The following is a 25,052-nucleotide window of genomic DNA, read 5'->3' on the forward strand; positions in this document are numbered from 1 at the left end:
AACTCAAATTTTAGTCTTGAGGTCTAAATGATACAGAGCTAATAGAATCATCAGCAATTATCAAACAGGATAACTGCCAAAGGAATTTGCTACAATATTTTTTAAAACCTTTAAATAATTTCTCTGTCATAATCTTAGTTGTGCCTTCCCTGTTCCCACTAGAGAAAATGGGGAAGACAGCCATCGCAGGCTTGTGGAAAGGAAGGAAAAGATAGCCTGAGGAACAGCAGCTGGGGCCCATCCTAACACCATGAGTCAAGCCAGGGAAGCCTATCAAAGGATCAAATTTTCCTCACTATTTTTTATTTTATTCTCTCTAAAATCACAGCACAAAATGCTTTCAAAACTTTAGCAAATCCAATCCTTGAGAAAACAGTTTATGCTAAAAATGAGCAATTATGTTCTGACAACCACATGATCAATAATTCCCAAGTGGCCAACAGAGAAATACTCAGTCTATAACAACAGCCCTACTAAAATGCCAATTTACAGCAACAAGCCAACCAGTTCTTTCATAAATGGGATTAACAGCAGGCCCGATTTGAGTTTTTATTTTTAGTTGTGCTTAACTGACCTTAAAATAGGTTTGCATTGAAAGAAATGTAAAATGTCTCCAAATACAGTACCACTGAACTAAACACAAGCCATGATGAGGGCGGAGGGAATATCTAACACTAAGCTATTACTCTCAAAGCTTCTATTCTAATGAAGTACATAAATTGTGTCTTTGAGCTTAATAAAAGCGCCACCAAATAGTATACCCCTCAAAGCTGTTGTTACCTCTGAATTCCATTTTTAGTCTACTCTCAGAGTAATTGGTATTTCACTTTGGCAGCTATTCCTGCAATTTGTTTTAATGCCACCAGATGGTGATAAAACTTGTGATCAAACTATTGAAGCTGTACTCCAGGGATGTAAGATGGCAGACAATTAATCGATTATCAGACATGTCTTCTTCACCATTTTTTTTGTAATCATAACTGCACAAACACATGATTGTGGCACCTGTTCTGTCTTCTGTGCCCTTAATTTCCCCATTCAATCCCTTCCCAGCTTAGGAACTATTTTTCATTTCCAGGCCTACCTATCAGATCCTGTTTCTGTAACCACAGTACTTGTATATGTATTACATGACAGGTTTCTCAAAGATTACTTCAGTTATTCCTCATATTAACCTGTAAGGCAAGTTCTTCTAAGGATCCATGAGATCAAATAATTTTCCTGAATACCTTGTATATTAGTCAAAGATCTTCAGAGAAATGGGCACAATAGAATGTGTGTATGTGTTTATGTGTCTAGAAAGAGAAATTTATTATAAGGAATTGGCCTACACAACAAAGAAAGCCTATTGCATAATTCATTTCCAGTTCAAAGACCTGTGGGCCAGGGGAATCAATGACATTAATCTAAATCTAAAAGCAGGAGATGAAAGTCTCTCCAAAATCAGGAGGCGAGAAACCAAAGGAAAGCATTCTTCCTTCTTCCTCCTTTGGTCCCATTCAGTCTTTCAATACATTGGATAGTGCCCATCCTCTTGGGAGGAACAACCTGCTTTGCAGAGACTGCTAATTCAAATGCTGATCTCATCACAGATACACTCATTATTACAAAATGCTTCATCTGAGCACATCATGGCCAGTAAAGTTTACAAAAAATTAACCATCACATCCATGAAATGACTGACTAGAAATTTTACTAAAAATGTAATTTTTAAAAATCAGGCAGAACCTTAAAATCTCAGCCATGTGACTTGCATATGTTACCTTCCTTTCAGTTAACATTTTGGAATCACTTACAGAAAAAATGATTTCCATTTCTGGTAATGAAGAGTCTAAGAGAACCACAGGTTCTTGAAGGATGAAGACTCTTTAGTTTTAGATCTACCAAGCCCACAGGAGAAATGGCTGATCTCAACCACAATTAACAAACAGTAATTTAGACCTTCCATGTGCTACACACCAAGTCCAGTGTTACGATACAAACAAATACAGCAAAACCAAATTCAGCCTCCTAAGTAGCTCATATCTCTCTGCATCTTTGTCCATGAAACATTACCACATGCTCTAACACATGCCATCTTAATGAAGCAGCAGCAACCTAAAGTTTGATACAAATTTGTGTATGTCTTCTTTGGACCCGTTCCAAGTCCAGACATTCCATACAATATTAAGGACTACCTTGACTGGCAAAGGAAGAATGTGGGTAGGAGGAAGGAACAGTTCAGAATCTACTTAAAACATCAGCGTTTCATGAACAACTCTCAGTATAATTGGCATTCTTATCAGCCTTCTCTTGTAGAACTAACCTCTTCTATGTACAGTGAGATTGTAATTGAGCCATTAGTCACATATCTCCATCTCCAATACCCATAGGAGCTAGCATATGACTCAGATTACCCAATTGTTTCCCTCAGAATATAAAGATTGGACTTGAGGTGTACATGTATTACAAATAGAGTCAACCAAAGACTATATTCAGAACTGCTGTGTATATTTAAATAGAAACAGCATTTTTCATTTCACTTTATACTCTAATCACTTTATGTTTTACTATGTGAAATTTGCCCATCATGAGGAATGAGTTTGTGGGTACAATAAAAAAAAAAACAGCAGCAAAAGATGGGAAGAGGCCCTGGCACAATGGTTCAATAACTAAATCCTTACCTTGCTTGCACCGGGATCCCACACGGGTAATGTTTCATGTCCCAGCTGCTCCACTTCCCATTCAGTTCCCTGCTTGTAGCCTGGCAAAGCAGTAGAGGATGACCCAAAGCTTTAGCATCCTGAGAAGACGCCTCTGAATCCTGGCTTTGCATGGGCTCAGCTCCAGCCGTTGTGGTCATTTGGGCAGTGAACCAGTGGATAGAAGATATTTCTGTCTCTCCTTCTCTCCATAAATCTGATCCACCTTTCCAATAAAAATACAGATTTGTTTGAATAATCTGAAATGACCTTATTAAAAAGAGAGATGGCAAGAATCACAGAATCATGAGGACATCATTTAAACTCTTGTAAACATGACTCATATTTGTAGCTACATGAAATACACATATACATTAGCAAAACATTTTGTATATATTACATGTTTGGGGAGATTTCCTGTTTCAGATAATAGAAAGTTTAAGCAGCATTTAAAAAAACAGGTTGATATAGAGAATGATCTCAACAGAAAGAAATGATAAAAGTTTACAGTAATGGATCTGCCAATTATCCTGATCAATACATGTATTGATATCTGACACTGTATTCTATAAAGGTGTACAATTATGTGTTGATTAAAAACATATAATGTTAGGCATAGGCAATTAGCCCAGTGGGTGAGATGCCCACATTCTATATTCCAGTTTTGATTCCTGCTACTGATCCTGGCTTCAGCCTCCCACAGACATGAATTATGGATGCAGTGACAAGTGCGCGGATAATTGGGTTCTTGTCAACCTTTTGGAAGACTTGGTGTGAGATCCCAGTTCCTGGATTTGGGCTAACACAGTCTCAACTGTTGCAGGTATTTGGGAAGTGAATTTCCCTCTGCCCATCTGCTCTCCCCCCTTTACTGTTTCTCAAATAAATACATTTAAAATATAGCTTTAAAAAAAGAAAGCTTGAAAGTGTAAGGTAGGTTGAGTTTCTGTTACTTGACGTCATGAATCTTTCTTGACTTAATAAGAAAAAAACATGATACCCTTAAGTTTTGGGATTATCTGTTAGTGGAACTGCATCCTTAAATTTCTCAGGACATCACAGAGCAAAGTGGAAGGCGTGGGGCAGATCCCTGCTCTGCATTTGCCGTGTCCTATAAAAACAGCTATCCTGGCTGTGAGCTCATTGTGTCTCCAAGGTCTCTTCCGGAAGGATTTGGAGCATTCTCTGCCACTCTCAGTTGGTATAAGCGCAGTGTCTGTTGAATCCCAAGTATACAAGGCAGCCTTCACCACCCTATTAGCAATTTAAGCAGTTTTGCCATCAGATCTTGGGACTTGACCCTTTTTCTTTGCTCTGAATCTCTGAAGATGCTGAGCAATGAATTAAGATCCCTGATCTAAGGTTTCTACCTCCTCAAAGCACAATGTTTTTGCTAATTCTTCTCAGGGATGAATAAATTTTTTCAAACTATGAATAACCTGAAAATATGCAATTCGTGGGCCCTTGCTGACCATTGTTGAGTTGGCAAGTCATTAATCAACTTCAGCAACCTAGCATAATAAGAGGATGAAGTCTGGAAACCAGCATCACGGCTGATACTTGTATGTACACCAGGGCTCCCCAGGTCTGAAATTTAGCTGCTTAAAACACATGCTAAAAAGAAGCTGAGATTTGAGCCCCACCAGCCCCGATAATTTACCACTAAAAATAAACATGTGCTCCAGAGACACATACTATGTACATACTCCAAAGGATTTCTCAGCATCTGCATTCTTAAGCTGCCATCCTATATCCAGGGAAGCTAAGGATGCCAGGCACAAAGAACACTTTATCTTTTGGGAGAGCCCATGCCAGCAGAGCATGAAGAAAAGGCAAGACAAAGAGTGGCTTCTCTTGTTCAGACAGGAAAAGGAAACGTGATTCATTGTTCTGTCTGAAGCAGTTGCATATTTCCTGCTCCATTGCTGAGCTGCGCTAACTACTAGAACTTTTCATTCATTAGAAACGTAACACTCATTCTTATCATTGGTGTTGGGTTACAAAATTCTCATTGGGGAGCAGTGGCATTAACATGCCTTGTTCTCATTACATACTCTGGGCCATGTCCACCACATTGCCTGGCACTTAGATGTTTAATAAATTACATTTTTTGGCTTTTACTGTTTTTCCCTGCTTTTAGGAAATAAAATTTGTAGAAAGTAGAACTACATGGCAGGTAAACTGTTACCTGCCATATATATAATTCATATGTAAGACATATATATTATACAATCCAAAAACGATTTCCTTTACCTTGGGCTAATTTAAGCTACAATTCCCCCATACTTAAGGTGCATCTAATATATAACAGTGTATAAACGATGTTAAATATAAAAACTAGAGCATACATTTTTGTGTGCCATTTGCCCCTTTAGTTTTGCAAAGGAAGACCTGGAAGAATTGACCAAAAGAATAGCTGTGTTGTGAGGCAGGAAGTTGAAGCTATTTAACTTAAAATTAGGTTTGGGGATTATCTCAGAGCTTCAAATATTCATACAAATCACACTCTTCATTGTCACGGGTAAATAGCAAAAACGGTGCAGTATGTGTAAATTTACTGCTGAGTGTTGCAACCGGAAAGCCTCCAGAATCATCAATTCATTGATCTGTGGATTTTGAATTTGAATGTTTGCCATGGATCACACACTCATCCTGATGGGGAGTTGCTTGGGCAGAGTCGTGTGAGATGAAGAAAGCTCTGCCGAGATGAGGAGGGGTAGGGGAGAGAAGTGTGGATGGGTAAAGAGTGCTGTGATCCTGCTTTCTCAACTTCTTCAGAAGTCAGAAAGCCTAGACATGCCTCCAATATAGATGGGACCTCCCAGAATAGACCAGCCTCTTGTAGAGCCTGCTTCCTCACTAGCTAGCCCCAGCTCTACTTGGTTATTCCCATCAGCCTCATCTGGGCCCATGGGTATCTCTGCAAATTAGGAAAATGGCTTGGTTTCTTTTCTCTCAGCCTGAGTTCGTTGTTGTTTGGAGATGTTTGCTCAATTACATGAGGCATTACCTAATGCCTAACATTCTCTAAAGGGGAGTGGTTGTTTTGTTTTTTGGTTTTTTTGTTTGTTTGTTTGTTTTTGTAGTTCCTGTATCTGAGATGTGTTTCTTGTTTTCTGCACTTACAAAATGACAACTGATACTTCTGGCTAACAGCTAGCTCCTTTATATCCTTGTTCCCAAATCAGAATATATGAGAGCTAGCACCTAATTCCAGCACTAAGAGTTATTAGGGATAAACATCAGAGGGTCAGAATTTTGGAAACAATTCTGTGACTATTTAGTTCCATAAGCTTGAGAACCCTAGTACTCAGGGCTGTTGTAATGGTAACTTTTATGAGTTGAGCTGGATGAGCCACAGCACACAAAGATGTGGTCAGGCATTACTGTAGGGACTTATGTTTGGTCCAGCAGTTCAGGTGCCACTTGGGATGCTGACAACCCACACTAGAGTACCTGGGTTCAAGTCTCAGCTCTACTTCTGATTTCACCTTCCTGCTAAAATGCCCCCTGGGAGGCAGCAGGTCATACCTTAAATACTAAGATTTCTGCCATCCATGTGGGAGACTGAGATGGGCTCTGGGTTCCTGGTTCCAGCCTGGACCAACCTTAGCTGCTATAGGTATTTGGGAAGTGAACCAGAAGATGAAAGATCTCAATTCTCTTTCTCTCTACCTTTCTCCATCCTTCCCTCTGCTGACTGCCTTTCAAATAAATAAATATACAGTTTTGAAGTGTAAAATCCATGTTAGAGTCACAATGGTCAATCAGACTATCCTCCACCTATGGTGCCAACATCTCACTTGGGCTCTATTCAAGTCTCACTGCTCCATTTCTAATCCAGCTTCCTGCTAATACCCTGGGGAAAGCAGCAGAGGAAGGCACAAGGCCTTGGGCCCATGTATCTAGGTGGGAGATGCAGAAGAATCTCCTGGCTTCAGACCAGCCCAGCTCTGGCCATTGAGATCATTTGGGGAGTGAACCAGGGTATAGAAGATCTCTCTCTCTCTCTCTCTCTCTCTCTCTCTGTAAATCTTTTAAGTAAAAATAAATAAATCTTTAAAAAAGAATAAAAGACACACTTGATATTTTTGAAAGGGCTTTTACATCAGTGGGCTTTAAGCAATGTAAATTAGATACCATAGGGTGAATGGGCCTTATTCAATCAGCTAATAGTCTGAAAAAACCATTAAGACTGACTTCTCAGACTAAGTGCTTTCTTCAGCAAACAGTGGGCCTTTGGACTTGAACTATGTCAGTTCATCCATGAGTGACCAGCTCATAAACCATCTTTACAAATGTTGATCTGATCAGCCACCATAATCACGTGAGAGCCAAGAGCCAATTCCTTGAGTCTCACCCCACCTCTACCTCAATGTGTGTGTGTTATGTCTCTGAAGAACACAAATACAACCTTATTTCTTACCTTTTCATTTATGAGATAAAATGAATCCTTTCTTCAGACAGCACAGCTTCTATGGTGAGCTAAAGAAGTAATACATGTGTATCACAAATATTTGATAAGTAAAGCACTACACAAAATAAAAGTTTTACTTCAGTTATCTCTGAACTTAAGTATCTATGATGAAAATCAACAATGGGCTTTAAGAGTAGTTTGTAATATATTCTTCTGGAAGCAACCCTTCCATAAATTTTTCTCCTCCAGTCAGGGCTCCACCTGTGGGCTCAGACAAATTCATGCCACTCTTTACCAAGCATGGCCTTTGAGGCCTCTGTTTCAAGGTGAATTTCAAGGTTGTGTTCCCTGTGTTTCTTGCCCAGAGTTGGGGAGAAGAGGGCTCTGACATCTTTCACAGGCCTCTTCCTATTCATCAGGGTCCATGGTAGTCTTCCAAATAACTTCTGAACTCATGTGCACTTTGCCCAGCAAAACCAAACTGATAGCACCATCATCTTTTGGTTCAATTTTTAAGCCCATTCATTGCTCCAATAAGGCTTTATAGGGAAACTACCATGTGCCAAACACTGAGGGTTCAAAAATGGAGACAATACCACTTTACCTAAAGCTATGCACTGCACACCTCTAAAACTTCCAACTTCCCTTAAATCAGGAATACGAAAACTATTTTGGTCACCTGACTTTTATACTGAATTATATCTTTTGCTCAGAATAACTTCATATGACAAGCCAACCACTTTTTCAACCTTGTTCAAGTTTCATTTCTTTCACATAGAAGTCATATTTTCTTCATGCTCACAAACACTTCTGTTGTGTTTTTGCTGCTTTGACCAGTAATATATTATCAGGAAAAAGCAGCAGGCCAGTAGAGTCAACGGGTAAACAGTGTCTATTTATTGTATAACAAGTCCTAGACCTAAAAGTCATCCATCTGGACCTAAAACATAACATCATAGTTCAAACAGTTCAGCTTGGTGTGCATATATATACCTGTACCTGGCAAGCTGTGTGCTAAACACCTGATTGTCAAGAGTTAACTACAACATACATCTTTGTTTTCTCTCTCTCACCCCAACTTGGCTCCCTGGCTACTATCTTTCCACTAGGACTCAGTGAAATCTTTCTTTCGTGGTAACCTTGACTCCCCCACTATTGACTTCTATTCATAGGCCCCTCTACCCATCCCTTTTCTTTCCTATCCCTGCCTCAAACTCAGAAGCCTTAGACTTGCCAGGTTCTATCAGCCTCTCCTGCTCTACAGTGGTCCACTTTAGATAAATATTAATTCCTGACAAGGAGTTAAGCCAATAGTTTTATTTTTATTAAATTGGGAGCCAATTACTTGCATTTTCAGAAAACGTTCTGATATTTTCTACTATGTTAAAACATTCAGATTTATTTTCTCTTTTAGTTCAGTGAGCAATCCCTATTTCATCTTTCAGCGTTAATATTAAATAACACTGGAAGGTACACATTCTTAAGCCTAGTGCTTAATGAATTTTCGTACAGTGAACATACCTGATGTACGGCCAGCGTCCAGTTTAAAAGTGGGATCACTATCTGCACTCTAGAAACTTCTTTGTGTTCCTCTCTGCCTCCTTTTTAGAAGTATCCACTATTGTAATGTAACCAATGAACCAATAATCAATGCTTATGAACTACATCAAAGAACTGAAAAGCCTGATATGCCTTTAATACCCTCTGTTATTCCGCAACGGGTTGAGAGAGCAGAGAAACCTTCCATCTTCTTAGAGTGTGTGAGGAAGATGTTAAGTATAATATATCAAGATTGTAACAGGTAAATTATAGACAGCACTCTCAAATCTGCTTTAGACATTAGCAAAAAACTATTGAGACACACAGTGGGATCCAAGAGTGATCCTAACAGCCTCTTAACAGGAGGTCATATGCACAGAGCAGGAGGGGACCCCAGAGTGGAACAGGAGGACAGGAGGAGGCTTGTATCCTAACGCCAGAGACTCCCAGTAACCTCCAAAATGCTTTCACCACAGAAGCAGTGGATACCTTATCAAGGACTATCAGTATGGACAACAAGGACTATATCCCAACTTCCAAGCAGATCACAGAGAATTGGAGTAACCCTTGTAGGTCGAGAACTCTGAGGTCAACCATTCCCTATCAGATCTCCCACATGGGATGGAAGAAGCCCAGATCCTTCCTCACAGGGTCTGATGATATCGGGATAACAGCCAGGAGCCCCGAGTGGTCCTCAGAAACAGAAAAACAGTATACTTCCTTTGGGACTCAGGAGAGGAGCTTTCTCTGGTCCTTACTTAGTTCCAACTTTGGATCCCCACCCTCTCTTGTAATGATCATCAGGGTCGCTCTGAAGCCCCTCAAATTAGATCAGATTCACAGAGAGAAACCAATAAGGAAAGTTTAAAACATACAAGAAAAAGCCAGCTTGGACTCCCATATACTTCACTAAAGGACACAAAGATCAGTTACTCCACACTAAGGTATTGAAGATTTTTCTGTATACCCCTCCTAAAACTGTTCTGCTCCTCAATAGTGAACACATGGCTTGTTAGAGTTATAAGTCTGTTTGGACTATTTTAAAATTCACGAAGTTCAGTAAAATCATGCTTGAATACTATAAGCTGCTAAATATAAATATGAAGAAAAAAGACATGAGAAAGCTGAATAGTACCCTACAACCATTTTAAAGTTTATAGCAGTCAGTTATGTATAAACTAAAATTGAGATGTCAATGAAGTAGATACAGGATGTGGTTAAGAATTTGCATTTTCTAACACATTGGTCACTTAATACCACGTCAATTAACTTCATGATGTTGTAAATTTCCATGTTTCCTCCTGTTGTTGAATTTGTGTTGTGGCTTTTCATTTGAGGGGATGATATTCTGCCAGCTCTACTTTCAGATCAAGGATGGTGTCCCAATGAAACTGTTTAATTTATCTGGACAATAAGATGCAGGATTCTGTGCATGGTCCCTGCCCTCAATGATGGAATTGCGACTGGTTATGAGCTGTACTACCGCAATGATATGGAGGAAATCAATATGGGGGGAGGCCTAGGGAGGGATTGGGGAATCCCAGAGCCTATGGATCTGTGTCATAAAATAAAATAACAATTTAAAAAAGCAAAAAAAAAAAAATGTCCTCACATAAAGACTAAGAAAGACTGAAGGTATGTCCAAGGAGAACATGTCTTAGAACAAGATGAAAAGCTACCAGTAACTCATTTATTCACATCAGAAATGTTATTAATCCTACCCTGTACTAAGCACAGAAGGGGCAATGGTTGGCATGTCAAGTAAATTCCAAATTCAGCAGTGGCTGTGGAAAGCTCCATGAGATAAATCCAGCCTGCATTTCCAGTGTGCACTTGCACAAAGCTCAGACTCATCCTTGAAGACAGAAGATTCCTTAGGATTTCAAAGATTCCTTAAGATTCCCACTTGCATCAGTCTGAACGTCAGGTGGATTTGGGCAAGTCTGAGATCACTTCAAATTGTGTTTTCAAGGTCAGAGCCAAGTTTTGACTTCAGCCCTAACAGCATTTGTGACGTCAATTATATTGGAGAAAAAGGCCTTAGGATCTAGTAGGGGAAGCACTGGGCTGAAAATTTTGCGTGCAGATTTCAAGACTCTAATCACTTGCAGCACCCCCATCACTCCCCCTCTTCCACTGCTTCTTCTTGGTTATTTAAACAAGTCATTTAACCTTTATGGACCTTATTTGAACAATAGAGATCAAACTAGACTAACCTAAAATCTCTTACAGCCCTTTTGAAGATTTTAACCTAAATGATTAAACAGACGAAGTAAGACAGTAGCAGTGTAGTTGACAGCATAATGAGCCACAGCATGTTCTTAACAGTTCAGTTACTTTTATTTTGTCGTTTGCTAGGTATAATCTAGGCTGCCTTGCCCCAAATACTACGTAACTCCTGCTTTGCATCTGGTAACTATTCTGTGGCTATTTAGGGGAATTTCATTTTCTGTATTGGAATATGGAATCTTTGAGACCCCTAATTTCAAGTTGTAACAGTATGAAATTGGTCTTGCATTTCTGAAATTAGAAAAACTGAATATTCTGTAATCTGTGTCATAAACATGCTTGCACACACATGATCTAATGTCTTTAATATGTAACAGAGTCTATGTATATTAATAACTTTGATTTTCATTTGGATGTTGATACAACTGAATCTTTATATGTATATGAATCTAAAGTGCTTAACTGTAAAAAGTAATGTATTCAGAATTCCAGGGCTGCAGAATTATTCATTTCAAATGTACTTTTGGTTTGGAGTTTCTGCCAATTATCTAAAAATAGTAGTATAGCTCTTTTGCTTTTATTTTAAATATGAGTTCCATTTGACTTGATCATCTGTCATCTGAGCTCTGCCATTTCCTCTGAACTGAATCCTGTGCCTGAATTTGTAATGTCTGAAAATAGTAGTTAAAAGTATCAGCATCTGCAACTTACATACAACTAGACTCCAGTTAAAATGCTTACTATTAATGTGCATGATTATCTAATGCTTTAAGCACTTAATAGCATTTAAGATTTTTGTCTTCACATAGCTCTAATTTTCCCTAGAGTCTTAATTCCATTTTCCAAGAATATTTACTTGCAGTTTGAAAAATGGTTACAGAAAGCCTATATAAATATGTGGCAAGAAATTTAATAAGTCTCTTTAAATTTATTACAGGTCAGAGAAAGAAAGGAAGTTAGCATTTATTATGTGTATATGAGTATATGCCAACATGTCTGTGCTAGGTACTTTCATAGTTAGTTGTTCATTTACTTACAGATTTTAAAAGCATATAATAAAACAAAATAAAAGTATAAATGAACTTTGAGTTTAGCAGAAGTGTGATGATTTTACTGAATTCATACTGATTATCTATTTGAATCCCCTAAAGACATCACCTGTGATATATAATTAAAATGAAACCTCTTGATCTTATCTTAGTAACTAAAAATGTGTTCAGTATTTTGACCCTTCTATTTCTCCTATTCTGTCACATTAGCATAATATGAAAAGTACATTTTACTCAGTCCCTCTTTTTTCAGCTTATTTTCTAGGAAATCTGAGAACAGATTTGCATTAGGTGTGATGTAGTTATCACAAAGTGTTGCTAAAATGTATTTCATTTGTATTTATTAGACATCATTGACATAAAATAAGACATTTTTAGGTTCCTTCTAATTGAAGTCAGGAATGTTAATGAACACATAGCAAAAAAAATAATTTAAAAAATATTAGCACTTTAAAATATTAATTGTACCTCTGAAGTATACTGAAATTGTCCAAGCTTATTATAAAATTATAGTAAAGTAGACATTACTGGAAGGGCAGAAGATCTTTTATCCTGATTGCAAGTAAATGGTCACTAAAATAAAAGATTTTATACACACACACACACACAAATTGATTCTTTTTGCTCTTCTGAATATATATATCTTCCCCTTCTGGGAGCAATTTGTAGAAGGTATTCAAAAATTCCTTAGTTGTGCATAAATTGAAAAATATGGATGAAAACATTTTGAGAGGGTTTTCACATACTGCTTTAGATCACTATGGCAGAGATGTAGTAAATGAGATTTAAGTATCTTAAAATAGTTGTATTACTAATAACATTTATTGACATTTGGAAGCTAAGAATCATCAGATTAGTTTATCTTTGATTTGCACAAAAGCCCAATAAGTCCCCTATCATTATTAGCAATCCCTTTTTATTGGTGGTGCTGATATTAGAGACAGGCCAAGAAGTAAAGTAGATGTGCATGGTTATTTACTTTCATCGTATCTCACCTATTTTCAACTCCTGTCATTATTGAGCCTAACACCTGGGACCATGTTGATTAGAGTACTACTTCTCAAACTTTATTTTAACTAAGATCAGCTAGAGGACTTATTAAAACACCAACTCTGGGACCCAACTCCCAAAATTCAGAAATAGCAGGTCTTGGTGAAACCCAGAATGTCTATTTAAATAAGTTCTCAGGTGATGTTCCCGTTGCCAATCCAGTCTCCATTTTGAGTAATCTGTTTATTGGCATGATTTTATTTAATGCAGTACCAAAAAAAAAGAAAGAAAGAAAGAAAGAAGAGTAGCATCAGAAGGCAATAGCTGGTAGCTTCACATTAATGATTTTAATGCTGACAGGACTATTTGGCATGATTTTTAAATGTACAACTATAGAAGGTATGACCTAAATAGTCTACAACATGCATAACCATCCACTGCATCCTTGAGTACTACACATGTTTTTTTGAAGAGTAAGAATAGAAGAGGAAGAGAAGGTAAGAAAACATTGATTTATCCATGGACTTTGGAGGTTTTCATACCATGTTTAGTCATGCTGATTTGAAGAAAAACTCTGGTCTAAGGGAAAAATATGAGATTCACTTTCAAATTTAAAAACCTGTGGAGAATTGAAGTTCAAATAGTACTACTTGAAATGCAGAGAAGAAATGACATCACAAAGTTGGAGAGACATTCATTCAATGTATTCTTCATAAAATATTCAGTGACTTTTATGACACAGTCACTTGTAAGGACCAGGAGACAGCATCAAGGTATTATTAGTGAGAACCCTGACAGCAGAGGTAATGCAAAAATCACTGTGGCACTAAACATTATCACATGTGCCTACTCAGTAGCTTCTTCACAGAAACACCTGCAACTCTGTTCCTGATGGATTTGCTTGATCTACACACAGAACATCTGGAAGGCACAAACATGAAAGTGATACACTGAAAGCCAAAGTTGAGCTACTCGATATGGAATAAGAGATACAACTGAATCTAACTGTTTGTAAATATGAGAAGATAAAACAGTGTGACATTCTACTGGTCACAGAAAGGTGGAGGAACTTCAAAAGAGATGTTAAAAGACTCAGGATGTGAGGGCACAACTAGAATGGCATCGCTTGAGAGAATACAGAAGCAAAAAGTTCTGAGCAGCTTCTTCCTGAAGACAAAATAGGACATCTAAAAAAGTACAAACTGGGAAGTATACCTTAGAGAATGAAATGACTCTACTGAGTGGTAACAGCAAAATGGACAGATCTGAGCAGTAAGGATAGAGAAGATCAGCACAGAATATGCAGAACATTGTTAGCTAAGTGAACTTCAATAAAGAATGTTACTATAGCAGAAATCTAGACACTGCTTGTTTTATGAGAGAACACATTCCAGAAAAATTATGGAATCAAGATATTCCAATTGCAGGAGTGGCCAAATAAACACCTCTCAGAACATATAGTAACTATTAGTAACACAACAATCTGACGACAGAGAGAGTGAATAAAAGAAGGCTTATTTTTGGAAGAAAGAGTGGCATTAGGAAGAAAAGGATGATGCAGTTTCCTCCTGTTATGACTTAAGCCCAAGACTGTAGTTAGCACCATGCAGACCAGCTAGAACTGAGAGAAAATCCAAAAACTTTGCATCCTGAAGAACCATAAAATAGAGTATAGGGGAAAATTAGTTGCAAGAAAACAAGGGAATCGAGTAAAGCCTCAGCAAGGTATCACAGCAGGTGGAGAGTGGTGAGCCAGGAGCTGGGGCTACGGAGACCATGGTGAAAGTCTAACATAAGAACCCAGACCTGAAACTTGCTGGAGGGAGTGGCACAATTACTGCAAACAAAGAGCTGTGTACTAATCACAATAAGTAAAACTGAATTGTAGACCTGTGGGTGACAGAGCTTTTTATTTAGAAACCTGCACCAAAGAGAAGAATGTGATAACCAGGAGTACAATGACCAAGAGCAAAAGAAGAGACAGAGGCACAATGAGTATTACTGAAGACTCCCCTAAAAAGGAGCAAACTCTTTGCCAACCTCAGAGTTCACTGAGGCAGACACTGAGAAGACGGGGGATACAGAATTCAAAACACTTGTTATAAAGTTTCTTATCAATAACGAGCACATAATATAGGAGTTCAAGGAATTTAAGGAATATGCCACACTGGAAATGAATTAAATGAAAGCTGATATCTCACAAATGAAGAATATAGTGGAGCAAATTAAAAGTACAGTGAAGAGTCTCCAAAATATAATGAATGAAGCTGAAGAAAAAAAAATCTCAGAATTGGAAGCCATTTCCTGTCACCGGGGGAAACAAAAAGCTGGAAGCAGAGCTGGGCCAAGTTAAAAAAAAAAAGTATTCTAGAATTAAGAGATACTATTAAAAGGCCAAATACAAAAGTTAGGGGAGTTCCAGAAGGTGCAGAAAGAGAAGCTGGATTTTAAAAATGTATTTAATGAAATGATAAAGGAAAATTTCCCTGATCTAGAGATAGAATCAGGAAGCAATATCCAGGAGGGAAATACAACTCCCAACAGGGTTGACCAAAAGTGAACTTAATCACAACACATGATAATCAAGCTCTCTTCAATCGAACATAAGGAAAAGATCCTTAAATGTGCACGTGAAAAAAAATCAACTGACATATAAAGGAATGTCAATTAAACTCACAGGAGACCTCTCACAGGAAACTCCACAGGTCAGAAGAGAATGGAGCGACATATTCCAGATTCTAAAAGCAAAAATTTGTCAGCCTAGAGTAACATACCCAGCGGAGCTTTCCTTTGTCTTTGAAAATAAAATTCTTCCACAGTAAAGAAAAGTTAAAAGAATATGCTTCTTCTAAACCTGCCCTACAAAAGATATTTAAAGATGTTCTCTTGACAGAGAAAATGAATATAGCACCAACCAAAGCCAAAGACAAATGTGAAGAACATCCCAGTAAAATAACAACAGAAGACTAAACCAATTAACAATCCATTGCTAAAATGACAGGACCAAATTTCCACCTATTTATATTAACCCTGAATATAAATGGATTAAATTTATCAATCAAACATCATAGATATGCAGACTGGATTAAAAAACAAAACCCATCTATTTGTTGACTACGGAAGACACATACCAACAAAGATCAGCAGAAACTATATCTCATGGATTTTTATTTTGGTTTCATCTCTTCAAAACACTTTCTTCTTCATTAAATTCTTCACTGACTCACAGATCATACAGTAGCATCATTTTCTTCAAGAAGGTTCCTGATTTTCTTTTTCATTTCTTCAGTGACACATTAGTCACTCAGTAGATGTTAGTTAACTTCGTGGTGTTTTTAATTTCTTTTTTCTTCCTGTTGTTGACTTTGTTTTGTGGCTTTTCATTTCAGGGGATGTACAGTCACTGTGTAATGGACACTATCATGTCCAATAGCATGCTGTTTAACTTCATGGTGTTGTTAATTTCTATTTTTCTTCCTGTTGATTTTGTATTGTGGCTTTTCATTTAAGGAGATATATAGTAAATGTGTAATGAAGACTATCATATTCAGATGTGAGGATAAAATGCAGTATGCATCTCTACTTCCGGACAAAGATGGATTCCCAATGAAACTGTAAGCTATATCTTAACAATAGGATGCTGGACTTTCTGCCATTGTTCATGACCACAATGATGGACATATTACTGTTTATGAAGACCTATACTATAGTAATAATACAGTGGAACTCAGTGAACAGGGAAGGGATTGAGGAGGGGACTGGGTGAGGCAGGAAGAGAAATCCCAGGACCTATGAAACTGTGCCATAAAATGATACTAATAATAAGGAAACAAAACAGAAAAAAATGAGGGAATTATAATAGAAGGTCTGCAGGGAGGAGGATCTCCAAATATTTCTGCATAAACTTCTCTGTGGCCCATGAAGTCCAGACCTGAATGTTAACTTCTGACACCCAAGAAATAAACATTTGAGCCTAACCAAACCCAAATGAGGACAAGAAAGTCAGTCAACACTCTTGAAAAAAATTGAATGCATCTACACATCTAATCTATTTAACATAAAAATCATGATGTCTGGAATATAATTTTAAATACATTATAGATAAACTAGGAAATTGTGATGAATTTTGAAGAGCAAAAAAGAATCAATATAGACCAAATCCAAAATGAGTGATATATTGGAATTAGCCAAAAAGTTGTAGAAAAATTATTAAACCATGGTAAGTTGGGTAGAGGGGAAAAAATGGTCACAATGTGAAAAGACAAGCAATCACATGAAACAGGAACTATCTTTTTAAAATCCAATGGAGTTTCTACAACTGAAAAGGAAATGCTTTCAATAAAAATTCCACTGAATGGAACAAAATGAAATGATACAGAAAAGAACAAACTTAAAGATAAATCAATAGAAATTATCGAGGCCAAGGAATGGATAAAAGAGAGTTAGGGAGAGAGAGATTATAGAACAGAAACTCAGGAACCTGAGAGACAATAATACCAAAACACCTAATACATTTATAATTGGAATTCCAGCATTATAGTTAAAGGATAGTGAATAAAAGAATATTTGAAAAAATAATGGTAAAAAAATACTTCCAAATTTTGTATAACCTATAAATTTACAGATTGAAGAAACTCAACAAAATCCAAGTAGAATAAAAATGAGAAAAATACTCCAAACCTAGCATGTAATAGCTACTAGAAACAAGAGTAAAGAAAAAAAAACTTAATTTCAGTTCAGAAAACATATATTTCATCTAGGCTACCGTTAATTTTTATCTGAAGCCAGAAAGCAATGTATCTAAATTTCTGAAAAAATATAGATCTCAAGAAAAAATTCCTTTAGGAACAATGATGAAATAAGATATTTTTCACTTTACAAAAATATGCTAGTAAAAGAATCCATCATCAAGCAACTTTTACAATAAGAACTACAAGTAATTTCTTTAGACTTGACAGAAAGATGAAAATTTAATTCTCAGGAAGTAACAAAAACACTGTACATGACAAATTTATGAATAATTACAAAATTATTTTTTCTTCAGCATCTAAAAATACAGATACATGATACATGGAGATTTAACAAATGTGGCAAATGGACAAACAGTATAAATGAATCCAGGAGCAAGGTTTCTATATTTTTCTTAAAGGGCAAATAATGACTCCATGTGGGTCATAAAAAGTCAAGGACCGATATTGAAATTGACCAGAGCAATTAGTAAAATGTATAATGTGAGGAAGTCTGGCCAAACAAGAAATATGTAGGCTGAAATGGATTCTAAAAAATTTTCAACTGATACTGAAGAATATATAAAGGAAAAAAGAGTGAAACAAGTCAACAGGAGAGACTAGTAGAAATAAATATCAACATGGCAGAAATAAAACCAATCATATCAAGAAATCAATTCAAAATTAATCAAAAAGATTCTCTTCAACAAACAGCATCAAATAACCTGATACCCATATAAAGAAATAAAAAGTACTTGGCTCACAGTATATAGAACTTGTACTGTCCACAATAACTAATTTGAGGTGTACAGAGACATGGATACGAAAAGTAAAACCATAATGCTTTTAGAAAAGAACCTAGGAGGATAACTTTCAGCATAGGTTACAGACCAGTAGCTGATTTTGAAAAACAAATGCTAAATTAAACTTCACCAAAATGAAAATAACAATTTGTAACGGTATATTCAGTCTGTAGCAGAACCAAAAGAGATGGTGCCAGACCAGTTACCAAGAAGAAATTACCAGAGTCTAAGGAGAGAGAGTCATAGGGAAAGGCAGTCCTAAGTTCCAATCCTAAACCAGGAACCGGGAGCTCCCTTCAGGTCTCCCACGTGGGTACAGGGGCCCAAGAACTTGAGCCATTCTCTACTGCCTTCCAGGCCACAAGCAGGGAGCTGGATCAGTAGAACAGCAGCATGGGAAACAAACTAGGGCCCATATGAGATGCTGGCACCAAAGGGGAATGCTTAGCCTACTGCACCACAACATTGGCTCCAACGCTTGTTCCCTTTTAACTGCCAAAGACATCATCCCAGTGGCTTACAGACATACATTCAGATTCCTACAAACTCTCAGCTTTCTAGCTCCTTCAAAGAGAGATCTCTCTCACCATCACTGTAAGTTTAGAGATTGCAAGAAGGCACTGAGACCACCCAAACATGGTCACCAAGAGTCCCTTTTAAGAAGTTCTTCAGTGACTTCTGCACCCACAGCATACTGTTGGAGACTTCCTTACCCTAACTATCACGCTTTTTAACAACTGATCCCCTTACTCTAACAAGGGCAGAGTGGATAAGGCAGATGACCAGATGTTTGTCAATGATGTTTTGGATTATCCAGTTTAAACACTTTCCTGTGAAATTGTAAGAAACTGATTGAACCAAAAATTGAATGTAAGATAGAGTAAAAGAAGGTGTGGTAACTGATAACATTTTGGAACAGAGAAATAGCTAATCTGCCAAAATAGAAGAATTAAAATAGAGTTGTAGGGGTTGATACGGTAGCAAGGCACAGAAATCCTCCACCTGTGACATGGGCATTTTATGTGATTTCTAGTTCTAATCCCTGCTGCTCCACTTCCCAGCTAGCTCCCTGTGAGTTGCCTGGGAAAGCAGCAAATGATAGCCCCAAGACTTTGAACCCCTGCACCCATGTAGGGGGACACTGAAGAAGCTCCTGGCTTTGGATCAGCTCAGCCTTGGTCATTGTGACCATTTGAGGGAGTGAACCAGCGGATAGAAGCTCTCTCTCTAGTCTCTCCCTTTCTTGTGTAACTCTGATATACAAGTTAAAAAAAGGGGGGGAGTATATACTAATTTCTGAGAATATTTAATTGAGATAAAACAAAGCTCTGTCTTGAGCTAAAAATCCCATTTTTTATTTGTGGTGAAACCTACAAGGGCTATGATATATCCTGGCAAATCTGAGGACAACAGAACTAATCTTATTTCTTTGCTACCTTAAAAGTCCCAACTGTGTATTTCTTTCATTTAGGTGACAGGCCTAAAAGAAAAAGCAAATTTATTTTCTCTCACAATTGAAGAATCCTGAAGTATTCAAGTGAAGTCTGATGTAGCAGTTCAATTGTCTCGTTAAGGACTTTTCTCATTGTCTATCCCTTTTGCCATCTGCAATGTTTGTTTCATTTCCAAATCCCCAGTAGAAGCTCTCCTCTAGTTATAATTTCACAATTACATTTTTTGCAATCCACTTTTTTGGGGAACAGAGAAGAAAATTCTCAGTTTCTGCACAAGTCTTAAAATTCACACCCACTGAATCAACACAGAACACATGTCCATCCATGAATCAGTGTCAGGGGCCAGAAGCATTGAAAGCGCTGATTTGTCAGTGTGCCACCCCTGAAGCTAGATGTTAGCTTTGCTTTTATGGAACTATCTAGATTCCCAAAAATATTAGAGACTATGGACATGGGATGGGTAAAGAAGAGATACATGGAGATAACACATACATCCATACATGTCCTTTACTTGGCCTGAATGGCTCCCCAAACACATACCTCTGCCAACACTGACTTATAGAGCCCTGGCAAGCCACTATTATGCACTTTTTACTAATCCTTTAATTTCCTCTAATGCATAATATTCCTATTAGAATAACATATTAAGGGGCAGTGTTGCAGAGTAGCTCATTAATCCTCCATCTGTAATGCCAGCATCCTATATGGGTGTTTTTTCCAAGACCCGGCTACTCCACCTCCAATCCAGCTCCCTACTAATGGGCCCTGGAAAGAAGTGGAAGATGGCTCAATTGCCTGGGCTGTGAACCCCCATGGGGGATCTGGAAGAAGCTCCTGGCTCTCAGCGTCAGATAGGCTCAATTCTGGCTGTTACTACAATTTGGGGAGTGAACCAGTGGATAAACCATACAGATATTCTCTCTGTCTTTCTCACATACATACACACCTTTCTCTCTGTGTGTCTCCCCTCTATCTCTGTACATCTTTCAAGTAAATGAAAATAAATCTTACTTTAAGAAAAGGAAACAGGAACTTTGTCTTTTGTATATCTGTGAGGAGACAGAGCTAGGAGGAAGGAATGTAGATAAGAAGAAACTCGTGATGCTAATGACAAGTTACATTTCATTGTAAAATTTGCTGAGTGTGGATATTCCCAACACTAGGAATAAAGTGCCTCTTGGTTAGGCTGAGGGTATCTGTTTCTCATCTCTGGTCGAAGAATGACTTCAGTACTCTCACAGTCCATTCCAGATATTTAAACTGTTTTCAACTAGACTTTAGCAGCTTCCTCCAAAGGTGAAAGGGGAGATCTATTGTGTAAGTTCGCTCTCTTGCAACATGAAATGAGCAATATCTGAAGTCAGAGATCCTCTTCTTACTTTCTACCCAAAGGCACATACATACATGGCACTGTTAAAGGCATTCTGTTTTTTCCAGCATCAACATCTATGCAGAAAAAGATGCGGCAAGCACCAATACTAGAAATTCCTTAATGTATTGATCTGGTACATTCTTTCCATGTACTTGAGGTCTTTAAAAAAAAAACACTAAAACAGTTTCTGACATTTCCAGGTGGTTCTAATTGTAAACTTACATGATTAGAGTTGTGTGGGAAATTAACAATGTATTATTTAAGATACGGACAGCATTATGCATAGATTTATGGATTACAGGCACAGATTCTGGAGTTATCAGGATAACAGAATTAATGAAATAATTTGCATGGAAGAAGTGGTTTGGAAGTAGATTATGCACTTAAGAGTTAACAGAACACTGGGATCACCAGTTTTTAGAGATAAGAGAAGGAAGGTAAGCCAGTACTAAACTGAGGAGAGATGACTGAGAACTTGAAAGAAAACTCAGAGAGGCAGTATGGAATAGAGCATTCCCAAAATGAGGATGGGGTGGACATTTTGCCTAGTGGCTAAGATTCCCATATATGGGGATGGGTATGGGAGTGTCTGATTTGATTCCTGGCTGCAGTTTCTGACTCTAGTACCCTACTGCAGATCCTGGGAGTCAGCATTATGGCTCAAGCAATTGGATTCCTGCCACTCATATGAGATACTTGGATTGAGTTCCTGGCTCCTGGCTCTCACCCTGGCCCTTGTGGGCATCTATGGAGTAGGCTGGCAGATAGTAGCACTCTCCCTCTCTCTAATAAATAACTTTAAAACATGTCCAAAAAAAGAGGGCAGTGTTGAATGACTCAGGGAGGCCATGGAAGGTAAGGAACGAATTTTTGTCAACTGAATGCAGCAGTTAAGTATTCAGCAACCTTATTGAGAGTACCTTTGTGTCACTGAAGGGAAGATGCCAGACACCAATGAATGCATAGTTAGTCTTGCTTTTCATATTGCTTTTTTGTTTTTGTTTTTTAGATTTATTTATATTGGAAAGGCAGATTTAGAGAGAGAAGAAGAGACAGAAAGAAATGTCTGCAACAGCCGGAGCTGAGCCAATCCAAAACTAGGAGCCAGGAGCTTTTGCCAGTTCTTTCACATGTGTGGAGGGTCCCAAGGCTTTGGGCAATCCTCTGTTGCTTTCCCAGGCCGCAAACAAGGACCTGGATGGAAAGCGGAAGAGGCAGGACATAAACCAGTGCCCACACAGGGTCCTGACACTTGCAAGGGGAGGATTAGCCAATTGAGTCAATGTACCAGACCCAGCCATGTACTCTTTACCCCCAGCTTGGAGTTCTCTGACATGCTGTGGCTTTCCAGTATCTAGGCACAAGAGTCCTCACTTGTCAAGGGGCCACCTACCCTTGTGTTGAAGGGGATGCTGAAACACAAATGTCTCCAGGCAAGCACTGGTCCTTCCTTCCAGCCAGTCTTACCCTTGCCTGCCCCTCATGTCCATGTATGACTGAGACAGCACTGTCCCTGGATGGAAGGAGACAGTTTATTTTTTCACTTTTGCCCCCGTAATACATTTTCTCCCAGAAAGCATCGTGAGGCCATTGTAAATGCTGGGAAAACAAATAGTCTCCATGATGATTATTGTAAAGGAGCCACAGAAATAGTAGCTAGAGTTTGATTCATTCTTTCTCAAAAGGACATTTATTACAATGGAGTGATGAATGCATGATGGTCATGTGTCTAGACTTCTCCTACTTCTCCTTTCTCTGGATGAACAAAAATGCCATCTCAGTTTTGATCAGAATTTATGGCAGTCATCACTCCATTATTCTCCTTCATCCAAGTCCTCAGGCCTCTTATTTTTGTTTAGTTTATTTATGCTTCTTTTCCTCCCACTTTGTTTTCTCTTCACTATTTTCAGGTGTCCAGAAACCTGGCCCTGATAAGATGGAGAGTCTAGAGTGCCAAATCAAGGGTGGCCTAGAAAGTTGTTTTTCCTTCCTTGGGTCTGGCAGGAGATCTGTGGTCTTTCCACCCTTGGGGCCCACTCCTGTCACTAGAGCAGGAGCCACTTTCCCCTTTCTCCTTTCTCTGCAAACTAAAAAAAAAAAAAAGAAGAAAGAAAGAAAGAAAGAAAGAAAGAAAGAAAGAAAGAAAGAAAGAAAGAAAGAAAGAGAGAGAGAGAAAGGAAGGAAGGAAGGAAGGAAGGAAGGAAGGAAGGAAGGAAGGAAGGAAGGAAGGAAGAAAGAAAGAAAGAAAGAAAGAAAGAAAGAAAGAAAGAAAGAAAGAAAGAAAGAAAGAAAGAAAGAAAGAAAAAAAAGTTGATCAGCGGGCTTCCCGGCAGGTCAATGCTGATTGGTCCTCAAAGTAATAGCTGCACTGGAACATCTTTTAAATCTTAGCTTCTCAATATGCAGAGCTGCTGATGCACTTCTCTCTAGCCTTCTGACCAACCTGGTTCCCCATCCTGTAATGACCCTTTTCTGCTCATAGCTGTCAGCACTAGCCTGCTATCTGTAGACCATGTGTTTATCTGTCGCTTATCAGCGAAAGGAAATGCTTGGTGAGTGGCTTAGGAGTCTGGATTTAAGAAACTTTTTCAGAGAACTAGGCCTCAAATAATGTTGCTAGTCACAGCAGCTCCATTCCTTTCTTCTTTCCACCTGGAACTAGAATTTTTGAAGCAAGCACCCCATCTCTGCTGGCTGTTCCCAAAAGCCTGACTTGTTAGATGGCTGTATCAGACAGCAATTCCAATGGACTACCTGCGAGCAAAGTCGATAATAAAAATGGCTTAAGTAAGATAAATGCTTTTCTCACCCAATGTCAACATCCATAGGTAGACAATTCTGTGCTATACAGGTTGGTATGATGGCTCCTCAGATTCTGGTTTTCTTTCTAGAATATGATCCTTAGCACTGGAGTCTATTTTCCGATTTGCTTGTGGTCTACAGTGCCTATTGGTACCTCAGCCATCACTTCAAGGAAAAAGCAGAACAAATAATTGATGTGAGGGATGAGCAGAGACAAACACTCTCTGAAGTAAATGTTCAGTTTAGAAATGCCCCTTCAGGCCATCATTGTGGCATAGCAGGTAGAGTCACTTCCTGCAATGCCAGCATTCCATATGCATACTGATTCATGTCCCAGAAGCTCCAATTCTGATCCAGCTCCCTTCTAATGTACCTGGGAAATGCAGAAAATGGCCAAATGCTACCCATGTGGGAGACCTGAAAGAAGTCCTGGCTCCTGGCTTTGAGTTGACTTATCCCTGGCTGTTGTGGCCATCTGGGGAGGGCATCAGCAGACAGTAGCACTGTCTCTCTCTCTCTCTCTTTGTAACTTTGACTTCCAAATAAATAATAAAACTATAAAACTTTAAAAATGTCGTTTTCAAGATAATGACTCCCTTTCTCCGTAAAAATGATCTGTCATGTCTCTCTGATCTTAACATCTACCAGTGGCTTCTACAAATCTACCTGCTGACTATCTCCAAATACTGACAGAGTTAAAATTTCTACAATTATGCTGAGTCAACCTAATTGTTAAGATTGCCTGAACACTCCTTTTGAACCTCCCGTGTTGTTGACACAAGGCTATGAACTCCTGGTAAACAATATCTTCTGTAAATCCAAAGATGCTTGCTGATCTCAGGGAGGGGAGATGAGCATGTTGCACAAGAGGTACCTTTGAAGTGGGCAATGACTATTAGTTATATTACCAGACAGAAACCCTGTGGCCTAGGAAAAGCAGATACTTAACCTGCTTGAACTGTAGCCTCTTTCTTCTGTGTCTCATCATC

General features: G+C 38.3%; 1 long non-coding RNA gene across 1 annotated transcript; it reads right to left on the reverse strand.

Annotated features, from left to right (window-relative positions):
• Nucleotides 1–2,782: 2,782 nt before the first annotated feature.
• Nucleotides 2,783–24,210, reverse strand: LOC131480391 (uncharacterized). The gene is made up of 4 exons (XR_009245485.1): nt 24,071–24,210; nt 22,655–22,774; nt 7,108–7,166; nt 2,783–2,907 (listed from the first exon to the last, which is right to left on the reverse strand). It is a non-coding gene; the product is annotated as an uncharacterized LOC131480391 (long non-coding RNA).
• Nucleotides 24,211–25,052: the final 842 nt, after the last annotated feature.

Source organism: Ochotona princeps, chromosome 5 (genome assembly GCF_030435755.1).
Source record: "Ochotona princeps isolate mOchPri1 chromosome 5, mOchPri1.hap1, whole genome shotgun sequence".
In the NCBI taxonomy this organism is placed as follows: domain Eukaryota; kingdom Metazoa; phylum Chordata; class Mammalia; order Lagomorpha; family Ochotonidae; genus Ochotona; species Ochotona princeps.